At 45.0% G+C, this 20,836-nt stretch overlaps 1 protein-coding gene across 1 annotated transcript in view; it reads left to right on the top strand.

The window, feature by feature from the left end:
- The window catches only part of LOC147710083 (E3 ubiquitin-protein ligase TRIM39-like), a 473,089-nt gene that overhangs the window by 193,141 nt on the left and 259,112 nt on the right, over positions 1–20,836 (top strand). The window lies entirely within an intron of this gene.

The following is a 20,836-nucleotide window of genomic DNA, read 5'->3' on the forward strand; positions in this document are numbered from 1 at the left end:
AGCACTGGTTTCAACTAGAGCATGCAAGGAGGGCACCAAATGTGCTCTTCAAAGCAGTCTAGTGGCGTTGGCAAGCGCCCCACCCTGCCCTAATACACTAACTCCTGTCTGGGAGGTGGTCACACCTCCCTGTGACAGGAAAACTGTTGTCCTGCTTTCCCCTGCTCGAGCTTTGCTCAGCAGCAGGAGGGCAGAATCGTATCTCTGGTCGGCAGCAGCCATAGCTTGCTGTCCGTGTCTAGAAGACTGGTAACGGGAGCACTGAGGGCCTCCCGAAGGCGCTTTACAGTCCATAGAATCATACCTCCAACACCATTTACAGTATTGGTGTATGATTTCAACATTTACAGCCAGTTTAGAGATAGCCATCCTGTAATGACGCATGGCCACTCAATATATTGTAATGGCTGATGCACTTACAACCCGGTAGAATGGACTTCGAAGGATGTAGGGGTGTCCTGCTCAGGCAAGGGCACCCTCACACTTAGAACCGAGCACCCTGACTTCAGGATTTAAAGGCCTGCCTTAGGGCTGACTCATAGGTTTTAAGTGCACTGAGCTCAGAAATAAAGAAACTTATATGTGTCATAAGTGGTGCTAGCACCAGCTTACACAGGCTGCAATGGCAGGCCTGTAATCACAATTTGAGTGCTCTCCCATGGGTGGCATAATTCATGCTTCAGCCCATGGGGGACCCTTAGTGTACCTTTGTCCTGGGTACCTTAGTAACATATACTAGGGACTGACAAGGGTACATCAGTTGCCAATCTGGAGGGTACCTAAGTACTCACCATGCCCAATTTAGGAAAGAAACATCGAGAATGGGGCCCTGATTAGGAAGATCCCAGTCAGACTAGCCAGAAACAGCATAACACCAGGCAAAAAAGTAGTGGTAACCATGCCAGAAGGATCCTACCTTCCATACACACCAGTCATAAATACAGTGTGGGGCAGCTGTGCCAAAGATGACAAGCACACTAATGCGAATACATTGATTTGAATGATTATCTATACTGTCCACATCTTGATATAAATAAATGCTTTGCGCTGTTCTTAGGTTATGCCGTATATAAGTGCAGACTTATTCAGAAATAGAAGTGCTTGAAAGAATTAGAGAAACCGAATGAGCGATAATGCAAACCACATCTAAAGTTATTGAAAAAACTTCTAAGCATTGTGAAAATGGGTGTAACTATAAGCACTATAATGCCCTCACCTCTTAATGTCCTAAAAGAAAATGTAAGTCTTTTACAACCATTACATACTCAGATTACTAGGGTAAATTGGGCCTTACAAACGTTAGAATCTGCCAAGTGACCAGGCAGCTGATGAATCAGAGTGCTGTGTTTGAATCTGATCTTGTACGTTTTACCCAAAGGACACGAAAGAAGCCACCTACAACCTTTAAAGTATTGTAGCCGCACACCAACTAATTACTTGACTACACATTGGGTAATCCCCTTACCCATTACTGCGTTTCACTTCTTTGAGTGTCAAAACATAGGTCCTTGGGTTTATGAAAAATATACAACAATTTCCTTTTGCAGACATTGAAGTTTCTGTTCGAATTCCACTGTCCCATCCTTTCCAATGCAGTGTTCATAAATACAGCTACATGTACCAAACCTCTACATCACTTATTCCTCTACAAACCCATCACTCTGCATGGAGCCTCTAACCCTTTGACACGTTTAAGTTGTAAACTGCTAGTCTCACCTGTTCCGTTAATCCCTTCCCTTCATACACTCCTGAGTAATGGTGCTTATTTGATAAGGACAAATGAAACATGCTGCAGCATGGCTGCTGAGTTCTCCTGTGTGTTAACTGTACTAGAACATTTTGTGGTGTAATCTTGTATCTTTCCCCATGCAGGGTATTTGAAAATGCTCCTTGACCTCAAATAAATATGGAAGATATGCACCTGATTAATTAAACAACCTTGCAAGATATGCACCTGATTCATTAAACAAACTTGCAAGATATGCACCTGATTCATTAAACAAACTTGGAAGATATGCACCTGATTCATTAAACAAACTTGCAAGATATGCACCTGATTCATTAAACAACCTTGCAAGATATGCACCTGATTCATTAAACAAACTTGGAAGATATGCACCTGATTCATTAAACAAACTTGGAAGATATGCACCTGATTCATTAAACAAACTTGGAAGATATGCACCTGATTAATTAAACAAACTTGCAAGATATGCACCTGATTCATTAAACAAACTTGCGAGATATGCACCTGATTCATTAAACAACCTTGCAAGATATGCACCTGATTCATTAAACAACCTTGCAAGATATGCACCTGATTCATTAAACAACCTTGCAAGATATGCACCTGATTCATTAAACAAACTTGGAAGATATGCACCTGATTCATTAAACAAACTTGGAAGATATGCACCTGATTCATTAAACACACTTGGAAGATATGCACCTGTTTAATTAAACACACTTGCAAGATATGCACCAGATTAATTAAACAAACTTGCATTGTATTGTTGTATTGCAGCATTTATTTAGTTCTAACTATCTCTTTGTGGGACATTGAACCACTTGCCCTCATGAGTATCAGGCTGCAGGGTGTGAGGTGTGTTGGTGGAAGGATGTTGTATTGTTTGGATCCTATCTGTGGAGTGTTTCCATGTCATGCGTGATGGCCGCCAAGGTGCAGTTCTCGTGTTATGGGGCACAGCACGCAACAGGGTGTTGGATGATTAAGTGTGAGAGACCGACCCCAGTGTTATGGTTTTCAGTGTGCTGGTAGCTTCAAACAGCTCTGGAGATCCCTTTAGGGTATTTCATGATATAGTCTGCTTAGCTGGTCCCTTGCACTGGGTTGTCCAAGCTGAGATGATGTGTATAGTTGTGGTCCCCAGCTGTCATGGTTGGAGAAGAAAGAAGTGGAGAGATCTGTTGGGTTGGGCATCATTTGATATCTGAGTGTCTTTGTGAGATATAAAGAAGCAGTCAGATTGTACTGATATTTTGGACCTGCAGTGGTGGAATATATTAACTCCTCTAAATTGTCCAGAAGTGTGAGACAGAGCTCTTGTACAATGCTGGTGATGGCCAACACCCATGAGAGATCTGCCTGTTTTTAATTTAAGGGGAAAAGGCTGACAGATGTGCATTATGGTTTAGGTATTATTGTGAGCGATAACCTTTTTATATGGACGTATAGATCTATATATAACGCCACAGAAAATCATAGTTCATCTCATCTCAGCTGATGGGCATCAAAATCCGTTTGCTGATTGGGTGCTGATTGGGTTGTTTTGAATTTGTGGGTTGTAATCTGAGGATTGTGTTTGAAGGTGCTTGACTGTAACTTGTAGGTATACCGGTTCTTTCCCTTAGGAGACTGGATAATGCAGGACCCCTTGAGCATTGCCCTTCTAGCTATAGGTAGTCAGTGGAGTGACTGCAGGACTGCAGTCAGGAGTTCTCTTAGGTGAAGGCAGAGAAGAAGCCTTGCAGCAGCATTCTGGATGAGTTGTATTTTGTGTATAATGAATGCGAGTTCACCAAGGTATAGTCTTTTAACATAGCCAAAATTAGAGATTATGAGTGTGAGGATGGCTTGCAGTTTATGCTGGTGTGCAAGATATAGGAAAAGGCAAAGTAATGTTTTCATTACATAAGAGGCACTCTTTGTGACATTTTTAGCATGTGGTATCAAGGAACGGTCCTAATTCTTGGTTACTATTAGGCCTCTAACTTCTCTTGATGTAGTTGGAGGTGCTTCAAGTTCCTTAAGCCACATGGCTGTAGGCTGCTGCTTTTTTTGTGCCATTGACGTTAGGTCATGATCTTTGTCTTGAAGGTTATTCATCATCCATGTGTTTATGAAATGAAGGCAGTCATTGAGCTGTGGATGGGAGAGTACTTCGGTGCTATATATTTTTTTACTGATTTAGGTGTCATCTGCATAGTTGAAACAAGTCACGTTGTATTATTTGATCAGATTAGATAAGGTGGGTAGGTAGAAATTGAATAATAAAGGGGTTATGATGGACACCTGAGGAACACCACAGTGTTATGTGGGAGGAGGTAATGTGAAGGCGGTAGGTAGACTACACTTTGCCCATCTGTGAGATAAGAAGCGAACCATTTTACAGCATTTTCATGGATTCTGATATTGTGAAGTCATCTGGTGGTGGACAATTTCAAATGCGGCTGATAAATCCAGAAGCAGCAAGGTAGTACTCGGTTATTGTTCACTGTAAATTCTAGATCATCTCGGATGGATGTGATAGCTGATTCTCTGCCTCGACCTGGTCTGAAATCAGACGGTTGGTCTGACAGTATGCCATAATGTAGAGTTGAGTAAACACTTGTTGCTGAAACATGAAATACCTTGAAAAAACAAGATAGAAGGTGCATTTGGCAAAACAGTTAAATTTCATTTAATTAAACAATGTGGTTGGGAGAACAGTAACAAGCATAGGGTCTGAGGGCTGTGTCAACTTGCAGCGATCTGAGATCTGTTTATATACAATTCATTGGATGCCATAAACAGTTCCGGCTATCCTTGTATGGTAAGTAATGTGAGTTGCTGCCTCTGGAGTTGTAAATTAATTTATTTGATGGGGAATGGAAGTGGGCTTCAACCTCACATTGACAGAGCATGTGATCACTGCATGAGCTGGGTCCTGTTTGGCTATATGTTCCTAACTTATGTGACATCTGGCTGTCTGGTGTTTTGGGAGCACGCGCACCCTCTCACCCATGTGTGCTTTATTGGGCCCATCTCCCTGGACCATTGGGATGTTGCTGCACCCATCTGTGGAATTGATCTGGGGTTTCCTATTCGTGCATTTGTCTGCCACCAACATGCCACACCTGTGACCTGTCAATCAGTGACCTCAGACCTAGGTCTCAGAGCCTTCCTGACTATATATTTTCAAGTTGGGGTTGGCGTGGAGCTCACAATAGGCAAATGTATAAAGAAGGGTGTGATTTTGTTTTTTAAACATGAATGTATCGTTCCTTATATTGACATCGACTTTCTCAATATTAGCATACCTCCCCTCTAGTTGAATTTTTAACTACACTATCTAACCCATACTTCGTGACAGTTACTTTATTGGGGACCTGTTGTGATTTAAGCTTTAAGCTCGCTTTTGACAAATGCTACTTTCTTAGGTACTTGGAATCTACCCAGTTTGAGGGCTGTGTTTTTTGTACAGATCCACACAAAAACAAGAACACAGTGAAAACCAGCAACAGTGATGTGCACCGGCCAGAGATCTACCAGGGGAGCCAGGAGAACCAATATGACAACCACTACTGCTCAGAGGCACCTACCTCCTCACGCATTTCTCTTTATAAATGGTGCAGTGCTTGGATGCTAAAAATCAATGTTCCATTGTCCATATTGTTCCCTGGAATAAATGTGCAGCAGGCTGCATCTATCTTGGCACACACCCCTTCCTCCATCACCCTCGTTAAGTCTAGCACATATCAATGCTGCATCACCATGAGGCAGTTTGCTCTCAGTTCTTCCTTGATTAAACTAAGGCCAAGCTCAGTGCTATTCATAATTTTAAGCATCTTCTACCTAGTTAATTGTAACCAGCGAGCGTTCACTTTAGTCTGTACCCTTAAGAAGAATAAAGCCCCTCCTGCCGATACTTGTGTGTCTGTAAACAGCCTGAATTCTCCTGAAATGTCCTTGTAATGAGCCCAGCGATAATAATACAGTGCTTTTTTCATGAGCCTGATCCAGCAAGGTTGTCTTCTTCCTTAGCGGATGCGGGTGCAATTCTTACAGTTTTTCGCCGGGAATGACCAGGTTCAAGGTGTGTATGGTTACAAGGAAGACAGAGGGCCATATTCTCAAGGAGCTATCACCGAGTTATCTGCACTTTATCGCAGCCAAAGTCGAGATACATTTATCACCCCATTCACAAGCAGGTGTTAACCCCTTCGCTGCTGGCCCGTTTCCGCCTCTGTGCGGTAAACAAACGAACAGGGGCGGGCCATGATGAACCCCAGCCGTCATCAGCACACGAGCACCGTAGCCATTGCCACAAATGACCCCCGCAGCTATCGCTAATGAGATGCAATGTAGGTGTTCCTGTGTAAAAAGCAGCGAAAAAACCACACCGCAACATTCTCAACAACCAGCCAGATTTGAGATGAGAACACAAAACAGGCGATAAGGCGAATTAGCAGCTGGAAACTAGCACCTGCTCTTACCTGGTGTAAAGTCGGACAACAACCGGCACCAGACAAAGGAGCACAGCCCATAGCCAAACATGAAGAACAACAGATGCCATGGAGCCACTCATCATGCAGGCCGGAGCCCCAAGAGGGCAACAACACACACCGCCACCACCCCCAGGACCACCCCTCCCCACCCCCCTCTCCAGCTAAAGACATGCAATATCAACTACATGGAATCACGTACCAAATAATCCTCCTGATCTTGCACAATAACATTTGTTGACATGCATGTGTCGTCACAATAATAAGCATCACCGATTCACTATTGATGTAACAAATGAACATTTATTCAAAGAAACACAGAACAGAAATGAAGACACATGTCGTCTCCCCTCGGGACAATCCGTGGGTTACAGACTGCAAGACAAAAACCATGATGAGAAGGTGTGTCTTGCGCACATCAAAGGACAGAGAGAGAGCAAAGGAGAGAAAAAGAGAGAAAGAGAGGGGGAGCGAGAGAAAGACGGACAGAGAGGGGGAGCGAGACACAGACAACAGAAGAGATGCACAGGGAGAGAGAGTGCCAACAATGTGCAACCAGGCCACACTGCTCACCTGCTGCCACTGGTGTGTCTCCTACCACGATCCTGTATGTAGTGCAGTACACCAGGTCACACATCTGAAACAGATCCGTCATCTGAAACAGAGTACAGATACATGAATGGCAAAGTACATACAATTGCACAAGACATCATCGCCTGTCTGCCCCTGCGTACCCGGGCAGATGCACTCCAGCCCTTCCAGCTGCCCAGCGGTGTATGCCCGCCCCTGCGCACCCAGGCAGATGCACCCCAGCACCTACCACCACCCAGTGGTGCATCCCCGCCCCTTTCCACCCAGGCAGATGCACCCCAGCCTCTTCCACCACCCTGCGGTGCATGCCCACCCCTACGCACCCAGGCCTCACTTCTAACCTTCTGCTCTTATCGTGTAGCAACGAAGGCCCACCACGTGCTGCTGCAAGCCACATGCCCGGGGCCCACGGACATGGCACCGTCCACACCACGCAGCCCCGCTCCACAGGCTGCCAGGTCTCACATTGGATGCTGGATCTTGATTGAAGTCCCACAACATGAGCAACATGGATGTGAGGTGCAATCATTGGCCCTAGATGCATTCATGCCTCCACACCTGCAAGATCATAGGCATGACACTTTGTTGTGAAAATTAATGTTTAGTGCTCTTTCAAGGTAGTGTTGTATGGGGATCAGTACAGAGACATGGAAAACCCACCTTGCAGCGTCGGACCGTGGCGGGCCAGCCAAAGCCCTTCTGTGAATGACATGTTCCTCAGTAGTGAAGGAGTTCAGTCCGCAGTCTGCTATCTGTGTCATGGGTGAGCAAAACGTCTATGGCAGTCCATGTCAAGGTCCGAGGTGAGTGTCGCAGAATACATCGGGGGACACTAGAAGAAGATGATGCTGAGGGCAGGACCAAGCAGTAACAGGCCAAATGACGGACATGGATGCTACAGCTTCCTTCTGACCATGAGGCCAGATTCATCTGCATCTTTGTCCACTGCTGTTTCAGGCGCCTCACATTTGGGTGGTGATGGTCTTTTTCCAGCACAGTGTGGCAGTGACACCGCCGGAGCTGGAGGCGAAATGTCCGCTGCACTGAGTGGCACTGACACATCAGGGACAGGAGATGTGGATGGAGCGGTAGCAGCAGCATGCATCGGCGCCAGGCCTTGTGGCAGCAATGCCATGAGAATGTTCTTTATGTCATTGAGGGACCCAGCCACCTCTCACTCGTGCGCAGCTGTGTCAGTCATTGTTTCCGCATGCTTACACCTGCTTTCCTCCATGTACCTCTGGATGAGTCCCAACTCCCGGGTGAGCTCGCTGGAGGCACTGTGACTGGACAGTAGTTCTGGCCTCTGAGTCAGGACCCTGGCGATGTCGCACATGGTTCTTTGGAGAGCATGGTTCGGACTGTCGGTGCCCGCCAAGGACTGCGAGTGGTCCCTGATGGGACTTAGACCCTGACGAATGTCGTCTAGACTATCTGCCATGCGGTCGAACCCCCCCCCCCACCTGCATCTGTTTTGCTAGCTTCTCCTGGCACCCCAACACACAGAGTTGGAAGGCCATGTGTTGGTCGTGGGGGTCCTGGGAGGCAGCCGTGGTGGTGGATGCTGCCTGCTGTGTGTACTGTGCAGGGGGTGGGTTCTGCTCATAGCAGCTTGGCTGCCCTGCTCCTGGGGGTGTGCTGCGGAGGCAGTCCACGAACTGTTGGTGGGCGTTGGAGTCGAAGGTCTGGTAGTCCTCTTCGTCATCAGAGAAGAGAGGTTGGGACTGCCCTGCAGGAGGTGTTGAATTTCCCTCTGCAATGTGAAGGGTAGATGAAGTTTAACATTGTGTTCAAATGTATGTTGATGCATTGAACATGTTTGCATGACAGTGTACATTATGACTGTTTGTGGGGAGCTGCCTATGTGGTGTGGGACAGTGGACATTTCAACCACTTCACGGATGTGTGTTTGTACTTGTACATTGTCAACTCACATTTCCCTGCAATGCCATATGTGATTGGATTGGCCAGGTACTGTACACAATCGGGACCAGTGGAGTCCCCAGTGGTGTTGTGGACGTGTCGCAGATTGTGCCACATCGCTGTCAATGTTGATGTGCTCTGCATGTAATGTGTGTGCCAATTTTTGGGGAGTCGCACCTGCAGCTCGGAGTTGGCTGCCCCTGCTCCCTTACATGCAGTATGCCTCTGCCTTCTGTGCTTCTACAGTGCTGGGTTGTGACATTCGTGGGTACAATGGTATCTTTGTGGGATTTGGGGGTCTGGGGCATGGTTTGTCTGATGATGTGCTGTGCTTGTTTATGCATGTGTACCATTGTGCCCATCTCCCACTGTCCCCCTAGTCCCTGTTCGTTACTCACCCTGTTTCAATTGTGTCCAGTCCTGTTGAACAGTGTCCGGGCCCCCGACTCCTGCCACCGTCTCCCCACTGATGACTGTGGACACCAATTCTTCCATCTTGTCCAGCTCCTCCTGTGGCGCTGGACTGCCACCTCCAGTCTGCATTCCTGCCTTCCGGTTGTTGGAGAATTTCTGCTTGGTTTTGCGCTTGACATAATTTGAGCGCCTCTTGACCTCTTCCATTGACCTCTTCAGCACTCCGACTACATTCACCTTGTCCACGATGGTCTGCCATATTCCATTTTTAGTTGTCAGTGACACAGTGAAGGTGACGAACAGTAGTTGATGGTGTTCTGTCACCTCTGTTATCAGGATCCTGTTTTCCTGCGGACCGGACTTCATCTTCCTCTTCTTCTCCTCCTTGCCCTTCCCTGACCCCGCGGTTGCAGGCTGGTCCTCCAATGGGCTTGTGGGGTCCACCTGGTCCTCTGCACTCGGTCCTGGTGCATCCATGGTGCTACGCAGTTTAATGTTTGTTTTTTTATGTTTTGACTGCTTTTATTGTGCATTTTCCCACATGAGACGTGGGCATTGCAGGCCTGTCACTGGTTTTAGCTGATTTTTGTATCGCGATTGGTGTAATCACCGCTTTTTTTGCAATGGTGTTTTGCAATTGTTTGCAGTGTCGCATTGGATTTAACGCAGTAATTTGTCGCGTTATGGTGGAACTATCGCATGGTGCCGCCAGGTTGAAAATTCCACGTTTACACTGTGTTTCTTTCTTGCGATGTACTGCGATGTGAGAAGTTGCATTAAGCTAAATTTGTGAAAATTAACACACGTTCTTGAGAATATGCACCAGAGTTTGCACCATCCGGGGAAAAGCTGAGTGTAGGCAAACTCGGCGCACTGCCAGTAAAAATTGTTCAGTGTGAATGTGTCCCATTGCATACCTGGAATGTGCACAATTTATTTTTTATATATTTTAAAAGCTTAAAGGGTATCTCTGCGCTAGGACCACCTAAGGAGCTGATGAAGGATGATAAGAACTATTATGTTTTCAGTAGTTTTCTGAATGCTAGGTAGTCTGTGCAATGACGCAGGTTCAGGGGAAGTTCGTTCCAGTAGTGTGGGGTCAGATGGTAGAAGGCCTTTCCACCTTTGCTGTTTTTTGAAGCACGGGCCTTGGAGCAGAGCTTTGGTTCTGGACCGGAGGGGTCCGGAGGGAACATTGTTAACAAATTTTTGATTTAGGTAGCTGGGGCCAAGTCTGTTTATAGCTTTGTATGTCATACAGCAGATCTTACATTTTATCCTTTTCCTAATTGATAGCCAGTGTAGTTTTTGAAGCAAAGGGAGGGAAGTGGTTCTTAGGGGGCATTGGTCACTAGTCGGGCCGCAGTGTTCTGGACCATTCGGAGGCTGTTTATGGCACTTTCTTTAGCTGAAATCAGTAGTGCATTACAGTAATCCAGGCCATTTAAGATTAGTGCCTGGATCACGGATTTATGGGTTAATAAAGGCAGGAAGGGGAATACTCTTCTGAGCATGCTGAAGCTATGAAAGCAGGCTCCAACTGTGGAAGACACATGGTCTCCCAGCATGAGAATGGGGTCCAATCGGACCCCAAGGTTTTTTGCCACTTGTTTGGGACATGGGGTAGGACCTAATTCCTCTGGCCACCAGCTCGGTGATCATTTCACGGTGGCTTCGCCAAATGACATTATCTCCGACTTAGCTGTATTGAGTTGGAGAAAATTGACTTTCAGTCACTCTGCAGTGGCCTTCATTCCTTCAGCGAAGGTGTTCTGAATATTGGGAGTTGGCTTTGTCAAAGGAGAGGAGTAGTTGGGTGACATCTGTGTAGGATATGGGGATGAATCCCAGTTTCCACAACAGTCTTGCCAGGGGAGTAACGTAAATGTTGAACAAGGTGGGGCTCAAGCATGAGCCCTGTGGTACTTCCTTGGTCACCTTGGTTGTCTGTAAGTGGAATGGGCCTAGGTTAATGATCTGAGTTCTGTTGGACAGAAAGTTGGACAGACATTTTAGTGCATTTCCTGTGATGCCTATGTCTTCTGATCTTCAGAGCAGAGTTTGGTGGGAGATGGTGTTGAATGCTGCGGAAAGGCCCAGCAGCACCAGAAGCACCGCTTGATCCTTATCCAGCAGCATCCTGATGCTGTCTGTGACTTCCACCAGGGCGGATTCAGTGCTGTATCTGGGACGGAAACCTGATTGTGAGGGGTCTAGGCAGTTATTGGATTTCGTGAAGTCTGAGAGGTGTTTGTTAAAGTGTTTTTCCAAAATTTTGGTGTGAAGGGGAAGAAGAGCAATGGGGGAATTTTTAGGATTCTCTCTAATCGGTAGGATCTGCACAGCTTTCTAATCCCGGGGAGGACCCCTTCCTGCAGGGAACTGTTTAAAATAGAGCAGATGGGATCGGCTAGTTGTTTGGACAGAGTTGCAGTAGTTTTCGCAGGATTGAGGTCAAGTGGGGATCCGGATTCTGCGCATCTTAGTAGGGCTTCTCTTCCTTCTGGAGTGAGTAATCGGAAGTTCTCTAGCTTACGAGAGATGGGCGGGATAGGTGGTAGAGCAATTTCTGGATAAGTTGGAGAATCTTTCGTAGAGGTGATTTTATTATAGATCGTGTCAATTTTCTGAGTCAAGTGGCTAGCTATGTTGTCGCACAATGTTTGTGATGGGGCCAATACAATGTCGCAGGCCTTAGGGTTAGTGAATGTTTTTACGATCTGATAGAGAATGTTCTGAGAGCTCCCTGCTTGTTCAAGTGTGGATGCAATGTGAGATTTCCTAGCATTTTTTAAATTCCGGTGATAGTGTGCTAAAGCCTGCTTAAATTTTTCTTTATCTGTCATGTTCTGTGAGCGCCGTCACAGGCGTTCGAGTTTTTTACATGTACCTTTTTCTAACTGCAAGGCGGAAGAGTACCACGGTGCCTGGTGCCGTTTTGTGTCATGCTGCAGTTCTCATTCATGCCCTGTGGAAGCGTTCCTTTACCTCTGAAACACAAGAAATTCAGTGTATGTTTTCTCTACAATTATGGGTGGTCCCTTCCCTTCTAGCCAAGTACATCCACCCACCTCGGTATCCCAGATTTCCTGGCATAGGGTGGTCATGTGCTTATTCAATGCACCCCCATGTGACTGTTTCCTCTTTTTATCCTTGTGCAGGACAGCCCTAAATAGGAACTTCATGTTGGAGGTCCATTTGTTGTTAAAGAAGACAGCCCCAAATAAGCTAAGAGCCACCTGTGGACCACAAATGGAGGCGGGAGCGGACACGTTTGTGCATTGAGTTGGTGGTTTTCCTACCTCCTAGAATCTCTTCTCTGGGAAGTCCTGGGGCCAAACAGTATCCTCCCCTATAGTGCCCTCTCTGTGCATCCTGTCCAGCTCAATTTGGATATTGTTATGCTCGGTGAAAAGGCATAGAACCGTTGGGGTGGTTTCGTATAGTGTCAGATTCACTTACTACCCTGTGGAGGTCTACTTTGTTAGGTTGGATTTTGGCCCTAATTCTGCATAAGGATATAAGTGAAGTAGGCATTTTGCTTTTTTGTGGGGCTACCTCTTGGGACAATTAAAATCTGTCTGTGCCCACTGCATGCTGTATCAGTGAACAGATGTAACATAAGCTAGCTAATGTCTGGGAGCCCACTGCAGTAATGTGCTGAAACCACGTGTTGTGCAAGAGGCGCTGTGTAGTGCATGCGGGATGCTAGTATTTGGTGTAATTGTAAGTGACATGGGAGAGATCCCTGCACAAGCGTTGTGACAGTTTTTAAACTGACTCCATTTGCCAGGCAGTTCTTAAGCCTTAGCAGTAAATAGGTGCGGCAGCCCCCAAAAAAGACGGAGGGAAAATAGAAGTGCAATAATATATAACTTATTGAACATTGTAGGTCCCTGTATGGATCCAGGAGAGGTGTCTGTGCTCCTCTTGCTGAGGAAATATAAATTTTATGGTCAAGTTGTGTTCCCTAGCGCGTACCCCACCGACTCCATGTACCAGCTTAAAGTGCATGTAACTTCCCTCCTGTGTCAGCTATGAAGACGCAAACACATTTGCGTCCAACGTTAACATGTCCTCTTTCAGATCCACCCTGAATGGATTGGATAGTCCGTTCCTAAGTATGCTATGCCAACGTCTTTTTGTAGTGTACCTTTTATGTTTTTCCTGCCTTGGCAAGGTAGGCCCTGAATCTCTGCCATCGAGCCACTTTTCTGGCTTCTGACTCTGACAGCCTCAGCCCAGGCTACCTCTGTACCCGTGAACTCTGACTTACTTCCAGCGCGGCCCCTCGCGCTCAGCTCAGCCTGCTGCCTGCCAAGACCGACTATAACCTTCGAGTTATCTGTTCCGCTCCTCGAAAATACATTCCTGCCTACTAGCTTCAGTAAACATCTTCCTCAGCTGCAGGGCCAAAAGGGCCGACCCGTCCCAATGCAAATGATTCATAGCTTCTGTTGCTATGCTCCCATGGAAGGCCCGTGCCCCCACGCTTCTCATGCAGACACTCAGGCGCTTATACACGCATCCACAGTTAGTATAGAATAGCTTCTGCCCCAGAGACCTTTCCGTCCAGATAATATGGTTCCTAAACATCAGATATCAGATATGATAGAAGTACAAGTTGATCTGACATGCCAGACTTCTGTCTCTTTCCGTCAGTTTGAATGTCAAGTCCCCTGCACCCCTCCAATCACACGTCATGCAGCTGCGCACGCATCCAAGCTTCCGATTTCTGCTGACATTGTAACAATTCTGTTAGCACCACCCCTTGGTGCCACCCACTTGCGTCACCTATCAGTGACGTTTCTAGCACACACCTCCAGTTCACGCCTAGTTCACGCCTTCTGATTACGTACTAGTAGCACGTGTATACTGTTATCTTGTCTTCTCTCAGCTGTTACGCCTCCTGCACTGTTTTATATGTCATGAATTAAGTATATAAGCTATGTACTGTTAATAAAAAGCGCTCTATCCCTTCTGACACCCTTGTGGTGGTCAGAATCAGATATCCTGGTCATGACCATTCCTTTTTAAGGAATAAAAACCCCTAAGAAACTCTAACACCACGGACTCTGTCTTCTTTCTCCGATCTGAGTTATTATTGATTAAGTACTTACCTGCATAGAAATTAAGAGAGTAAATTAATTATTTACGTCATTTTGGCGCCCGAATAGGGACCCCTCCCCCACCTCACATTGTAGGTCCCTGTATGGATCCAGGAGTGGTGTCTGTGCTCCTCTTGCTGAGGAAATATAAATTTCTAGCACAGTAAATTAATTATTTACGTCATTGCGACTAGGAGTTCCCTTTTAATAGTTCATAATCTTAATTCGTACACTTTGGATCCATGCTGGGGTGTTGATGTGGTAGCTGAAAGATGGTGCACTTGGAGATTCTGTTGTAGACCTGTTGGAGAAGCATTCTGTTCATTTTAATAATTCAGAAACATTACATGTGTGGCGTATTCAATTATTCTGGGGTTCTTGTACTTCCCTTGGGGGTGTGCTCTCCCCACTCCACTAGTAGCAATTTTAGTGAGGCACCGGAAGGTGTCCCTGGTAAAGGTAACTTTTTAATAGTTTGAAATTAGAGGTAACTTACTGGTAATCAGGTGGATTATTCTCTTTTAGGAGCCATGAGGACCACCTTTCCTTCTTATTAAACTGGGCGCTTTGACTAGTGCAAAATATTTATGGAGTGGTCTTGCGATCTTAGGAATGGATAGCATCAGTTTTTAGATAGGGTTCTATGGGCTCCACCAGCTTTCCAAGAACATGTCTGTCCTGGTGGGTGCCTGTAGGCACCGTCAGTGTGGGCTACGTCTTTCAACCTACACCTGCGCAGCACTGTGCAAGAAATGGGCGTCACTTTTATGTGTTGTTGGTTTTTGCAACGTGCCCCAAGATCACATGTATGTATCTCTCAGTTCCTGGCATGTGGTTTGCAGTGTGACTCTTCCTTGTGGTGCCTGATATCTCGACTCCCCCTCTCTTTAAAGACTTCTTTTTGGGCTAACTTTTGGCTTCTTTTGTTGTTTTTTAGGTATTTCCCTAGGTCTTGCAGGATCAGCTACCTTATTTATCGTGAGGCGGATGGGGTCGGAAATTTGATCCGTGGCCCCTTTGTACCCCCTGATTATGCCATCTTGTCATATTCAAGGTCTGGCTCTACTGCTTTTCCCAGATGGTGCATGTGAGGCTGGGTACATTGGTTAGTTGCTAGACCTGATATGGGATTGAGCTCATTTTGTGTTCAACTCAAGCTGGGGTGGACGCTGGGGATGCCTCATCCCCCTGGCACCCCCCTTTCCCTCGGTCCACGTCCTGCCTCCTTTTAGCACATTTAGACCATCTGTTTCTGGCTTGTTGCGAGGGACTTCTGACAAGCGGACATGCTTCTGTTGTAATTGAATTGTGGAGGAGTGTGGTACTGTGGTCAGACTTGGAAAATTGTAAAAACCTGAGAAAAAAGAGAAAAAATAATACTTGGAACATAAGAATGGGAAGAGCCCGGGGCTATGGTCAAAAAACTTTTGCTGAAGTCTGCCGAATATTGATGATGAACTGCTGCAGCAATTATGGGATGCCTAACTACTCTGTAGAAACCCCCCACCTAAGGGCTTTGACTTGACATAATGTGGACACTTTGCAGCTTATTGGTTCTTGTGCGTGCTTTGGATGGTGTAGGGCCTTCATTATCCTAGGCGTACAGGAATCCTGGCTCCCCGCTACTGGAGGACAGTTTCATTTTAGAAGTGAAATGGGGGCTTCCATTGGGTGGAGACCTCTGGTTTTTGGAGTCGCTGTTGGGGTTACGTGCCACAAAGGAAACTTTGGTCCTGGGTGGAATGCCTGGGAATGGGGACACTTCGACTTGGTGCTTGGAAACTGCCCGTATCGATTTTTGTGCATGGGGACCTGGGTGCCTGTGTTTTGAGTACTTAATCTGGGAGCCACTCAGTCCTGATGTCAGACTGCCCTCCCGCTGGGGATCAGTAGCAGAGGGGGGTCTTGGCTCCCGCAGGTGCCCCTGAAGGCTCATTTTAGTGAGGATACCCGGTCGACAGAGCACATACAGCAGCCCTTGTTATTTCTGAATCCCTGAACGCAAGTAAAGGTTTGCATTCCCAGTGCTGTCTCATTGGTCCTTCTTTTGGCTTGATGCAGTTTTTGGGGCTGTGGGTGAAGTGGTCCTATTTATTCTAGGGATTTATCTTACTGCACATTTAGACCCTGCGCTTGTGTGAAGGCTTTCCTCCCCAGACAGTAATCAATCCCTTCCGAGGTTTTGGCCCTGGTCCCTGTTGGGCTGAGTTCCCTGTCTGTGGTTGCTGCTGCCACATGTTTGTCCAACTACCTGATCTCCTCTGCGGGGTACAGCGGTTGATGGACCTCCCTTTGCCTGAACGTAAGCTGCATTAGGGTGTCCTTCCACTATATCCATGTCATCTGGTTCGAAGTTTCCTTCCTCCGGCCAAGGTCTATCGTACTAGTCTCTTTCTTTGATCCAGCATGCTTACAAGTGGCAGAATGGGCTCCCAAAGATCTTGCCTTCCTCTTCTTCTACTATCTCCCTTGGGGTCAGTTTATCCTTCCCGTGTGTTCGGGTGGAGCAGCTTAGGTCCTTGTTGTTGCTCCCCACGTATGTGCGCTAAGATGCCATCTTCATTGTCCTGTGTCTTGGTTGGGTCAGTACCAGGCTGGCCTGCTCTCTTAATTCCCAGTCAGACCGTCTCCTAGGTTGAATGATTGGTGAGGCTCGGATCCCTGCAGAAGCTTCCCATCTAATTCTATCTCTGATTTTTCCCAGATCGTTGCTCTGTACCCTGTATTTACAACGCTTTCCTAGGTGATAGGTGTGCTGCTCTGTTTTCTCTCTGTGATTCTTAGGTGCAAGCTGTTCCTCTCTCTCTCTCTTCTTAGCTTGCGCTTTTCTTCTTCTTCCCGTCTAGTTTGCCTCCTTCACTCAAGGTGAAAGAACTCCTTCTGCCACCAAGCCTAGTGTTGCTCATTGCAATTGGCAATATTTAAATTTGCTAAGTGGGCCATCTATATTTCCAATGTTCGAGCACTGAGCCACCTTCTGACAAGAATTAATTCAATGGCAATGCCTCCATCACTGGATTTCCTGGACATTGATGATCTGTTCCACTGCATATATACATCCACCCCATTAGAGATTACTGAATCAAGATTAAAAGGTCAATTTATAGACCACTCCTATGTCATTCAACCAAGCAGTAACTCTTTTCTGGCAGTAAAACTTGGATTTCATGAACATTTCATGACATCATCATCACTGATTAGGAAAAAGTAGAAATGAATAAATTACCTTCTAGAACAAAAGTAAGAGACTGTTCCCTACTTTTTGGAGATAAAATGATGAAAATTGTGCCTAATGGCAGCTATTAACTTTTTATTTTTTAACCATTCCTTTTTCACTTAACGTCAATAGTGAAAAACAAATTAATTTTATGGCAAAACCGGAGGCTAAGATTATGCAATCTTCCTTTATTGCGCCACCCACAGCACCACCTTTGAAGAATATAGAACACAACCAAACTTCTAAGAAATCTAACAATGTGCCTGAACCTGCAGTCATCTTCCTTCTTTTTTTTTTGCTGTTGCCCTTAAGATAAGTCTTGTGCGCGGTTGCTCTGATACTGATCCAGCGGTTTACCAGTTTGGATTACTTATAAACCATATACTCACCTGGGCCCATAAACATTTTTTACAAATAAGCTAGTGATTTACTGCTGGGATCGATTTTGATACTCCTGTGTGATGTATTTACCTTTGCCAATTCTTACCGACCTTAACTCATTTGGGTATAATTTTCCTCTGATCAATAGATCAAATTAGTAGCAGAAAAGGTAGAAATAACATTATGTTTTTCCTTCAAATGAACACAGACTCAAGAGAGTTTTAAAAGTTTATCTGATCAATAATTTCGTGAGTCAAACATCAAATATATGTTAATTCACCGTTTTCATCTGGAATTAAATCAAATTAGCTCAATATCAGTCACAGTTAGAATTCCTGTAATGACAGTACCTGAAGAGGGAGAAACAGACCACGGACATACTACATAGAATTATAGTTACCTAGAATGGTGTGAGGACCAACCCCTGGCCAACGAGCTGGATAAGGACCACAGGACAAGTCAGGAGCCACAGGATCAGGACAGGTTCAGGACAGGATAGGTGACTTCTTCTAGATGCAATGCCAGTGTTGCATCCTTCGCTGGCACTACTCTCATCGATTCCCTTCTGCAGGCCCTTTCTTGTATCTGCCTCCTCGATTTTCTTCCGTGATCCCCTTCTAGATGATTAGATTCTTCGATCAGCTCACGGGCAGTATCTCGGCATGCTCTTTAGGGTCTGTGTCATCTGCAGCATCCCCCTCATCTGTGTGTCTAAGTAACTAAACTACCTCCGTTATACTATTCTACGAGTATGTTCCACCCCAAAATTTTTCAATATCGTGAAAAACCCTACTTCTGATTGGGCCAGGAAAGGGAAGAGGTCATCACACCAGTCTAAATGTAATGCTTTTTCTTTAGTCCTTTGTTTAATATTCCCGCCCCTTAATTCACTTTCGAACCCGCATTTCACATTATGATCAATACATTGTATGCAAATTTTATATTTCTCCTTCCACTCTTGGGTCAAGAGTAATGTTCCCAGGAGATTCTTGCTTGCGCGACCTTGGCTGAGTTTGAACGGTGTCATCATAGGTCAGGGCGGGTTTGGATACGTGTGAGCATAAGTCAGGTGGGGTAGGGATTTCAGTCACCCTCCAAGGCCCAAATACGAACTAATAATAAAGTCAGAAAAATACATGTTAAAATACAAAAATAAATGAATTCACTGTATACCACTTATCTCTACTCTAATCCCATTTACTTGTATATATATTTCTCATTAGCAATTTGGTAAAACTTCCAAGGCTTAGTTCAAGCATAGCATGCGCATTTACATATGAGTTTTAAGTGGCCATTTTGAGAGCTATTGCGCAGCTGCAAAGTTTTCCCCCCAGCATAGAGAACGTCATACTACGTAGATGCAGTAGACGTATGCGCAGTAAGAATCCCGCGTTTTGCGTGGCCATTTTAGTGACACTCAGGTTACTGGTTAGTAATACACACAGTCAAGCTTCCCCTAGATACAGTATAATGTGTGTAATGCAATATTAGTATTTACAGACAGGTTGATTATAGTGTCACACATTATTTGAGAGGATTGCAACCGAGCAAGTCTCTTTTATACAAGACCTTGCGCCATCAATCCCCTCTCTGATGGCATTTTATGCCATCACTAATTTCCACTACTAAATCAGATGCCAACATTTAGCACTTTTCCATTTCAATTTCTTCTTCAACTCTTTCATTTCTTTCCTTCTCCTTTTTGTATTGTAAACCCCTCATGCTTTTGTAAATATCTCCTCTTATTTCTTCAAGCTGTATTTCATCATATTTTCTTTTCTTTCCCTTCTCATTCACTTCATACATATTTTCCTGCAACATTTGTGCCAGAACATTACTACCAAAACTAATAAAGTTATGCCCATTATTGACATCAGTATTTGACCTAAAATACTCTTACCTATGTTAGAAAACCAACTACCTATGGTGGTAATACTATTAGTTAGTTTCTTCCATACACTGTCAACTTCCAGTGGTTTCAAGTCTTCCTCCAAATGTGTCATATTTTTGATATATCCTCCAATTTCAACACTTTCATCAGGAATGTAAGTGCAACAATGTTGCACTTTCAACATTTTACAGACTCCAACTTCTTTTGCCAATAATATATCAAGGGCAAGTTGATTTTTATAAACCCATAGATCTGACTGCAACTAATTCTGTGTTGATCTTCAAGAATCCTCCAGCAGTGTCAGTTGATAACCGATCAACTACTGTAGACAATTGACAGATTCTTTGTGAATTTAGCAGAACTCCCACTGAAGGTATCAATGCACCAAATATGTCACCTACTATTTCTGCAAAACTAGCCCTTTTGTTGTTTGGTATTCCTCTATTGTCTTCATTGCTTCCAGTGATTCCTTTAACATGATATACTTTAGGGAATACTATTCCAAAATAGCAACTCCCATACCAATGACCAGGTAGCCTAAAATAGGCTTTGTTACCACACACATAATAGATTCCAGGAAATACTGGATCTGTTCCTCCTTTAAAGTCCTCATCCCCGATTACTAAGAAATTATGTTCACACTCACTGGAACCAATAAATGCAATGTTATATTCTGTCTTTAACCTATGGAGACAGATTTTCCCTTTCTTCTCAAAGTCCTGGGACATAGTAGCAGGAGTCTTGTCTGTAGCCATAAGGTCTTCCTTCTCAGCCCATTTAGGTGTCTGAGGTTTCGGTTCAGTGGCCCTTCTTAGGAAATCCTGTCTTCTTTGCTCAACTAAATTCAGAAATATCTTTTCTTCTTCATGTAATTTACAAGTTAAATTGTGCTTGTGTGCTTCAGCTATATCTATTGTTCTCATTGTTAGAAAGTATTCACCCATGAATTGTGAGTCTCTAGTGCTAAGAACTGGGTTCATGCTCTTTCACATAGGAACCTCGGAAAAAATCATATCTACATTCGAATAATAATATTGTAACTTTCCGGTTCCATAAAACAAACTAGCTAAAACACTACATGAACTA

Source organism: Lissotriton vulgaris, chromosome 5 (assembly GCF_964263255.1).
Source record: "Lissotriton vulgaris chromosome 5, aLisVul1.2, whole genome shotgun sequence".
Classification (NCBI taxonomy): Eukaryota; Metazoa; Chordata; class Amphibia; order Caudata; family Salamandridae; genus Lissotriton; species Lissotriton vulgaris.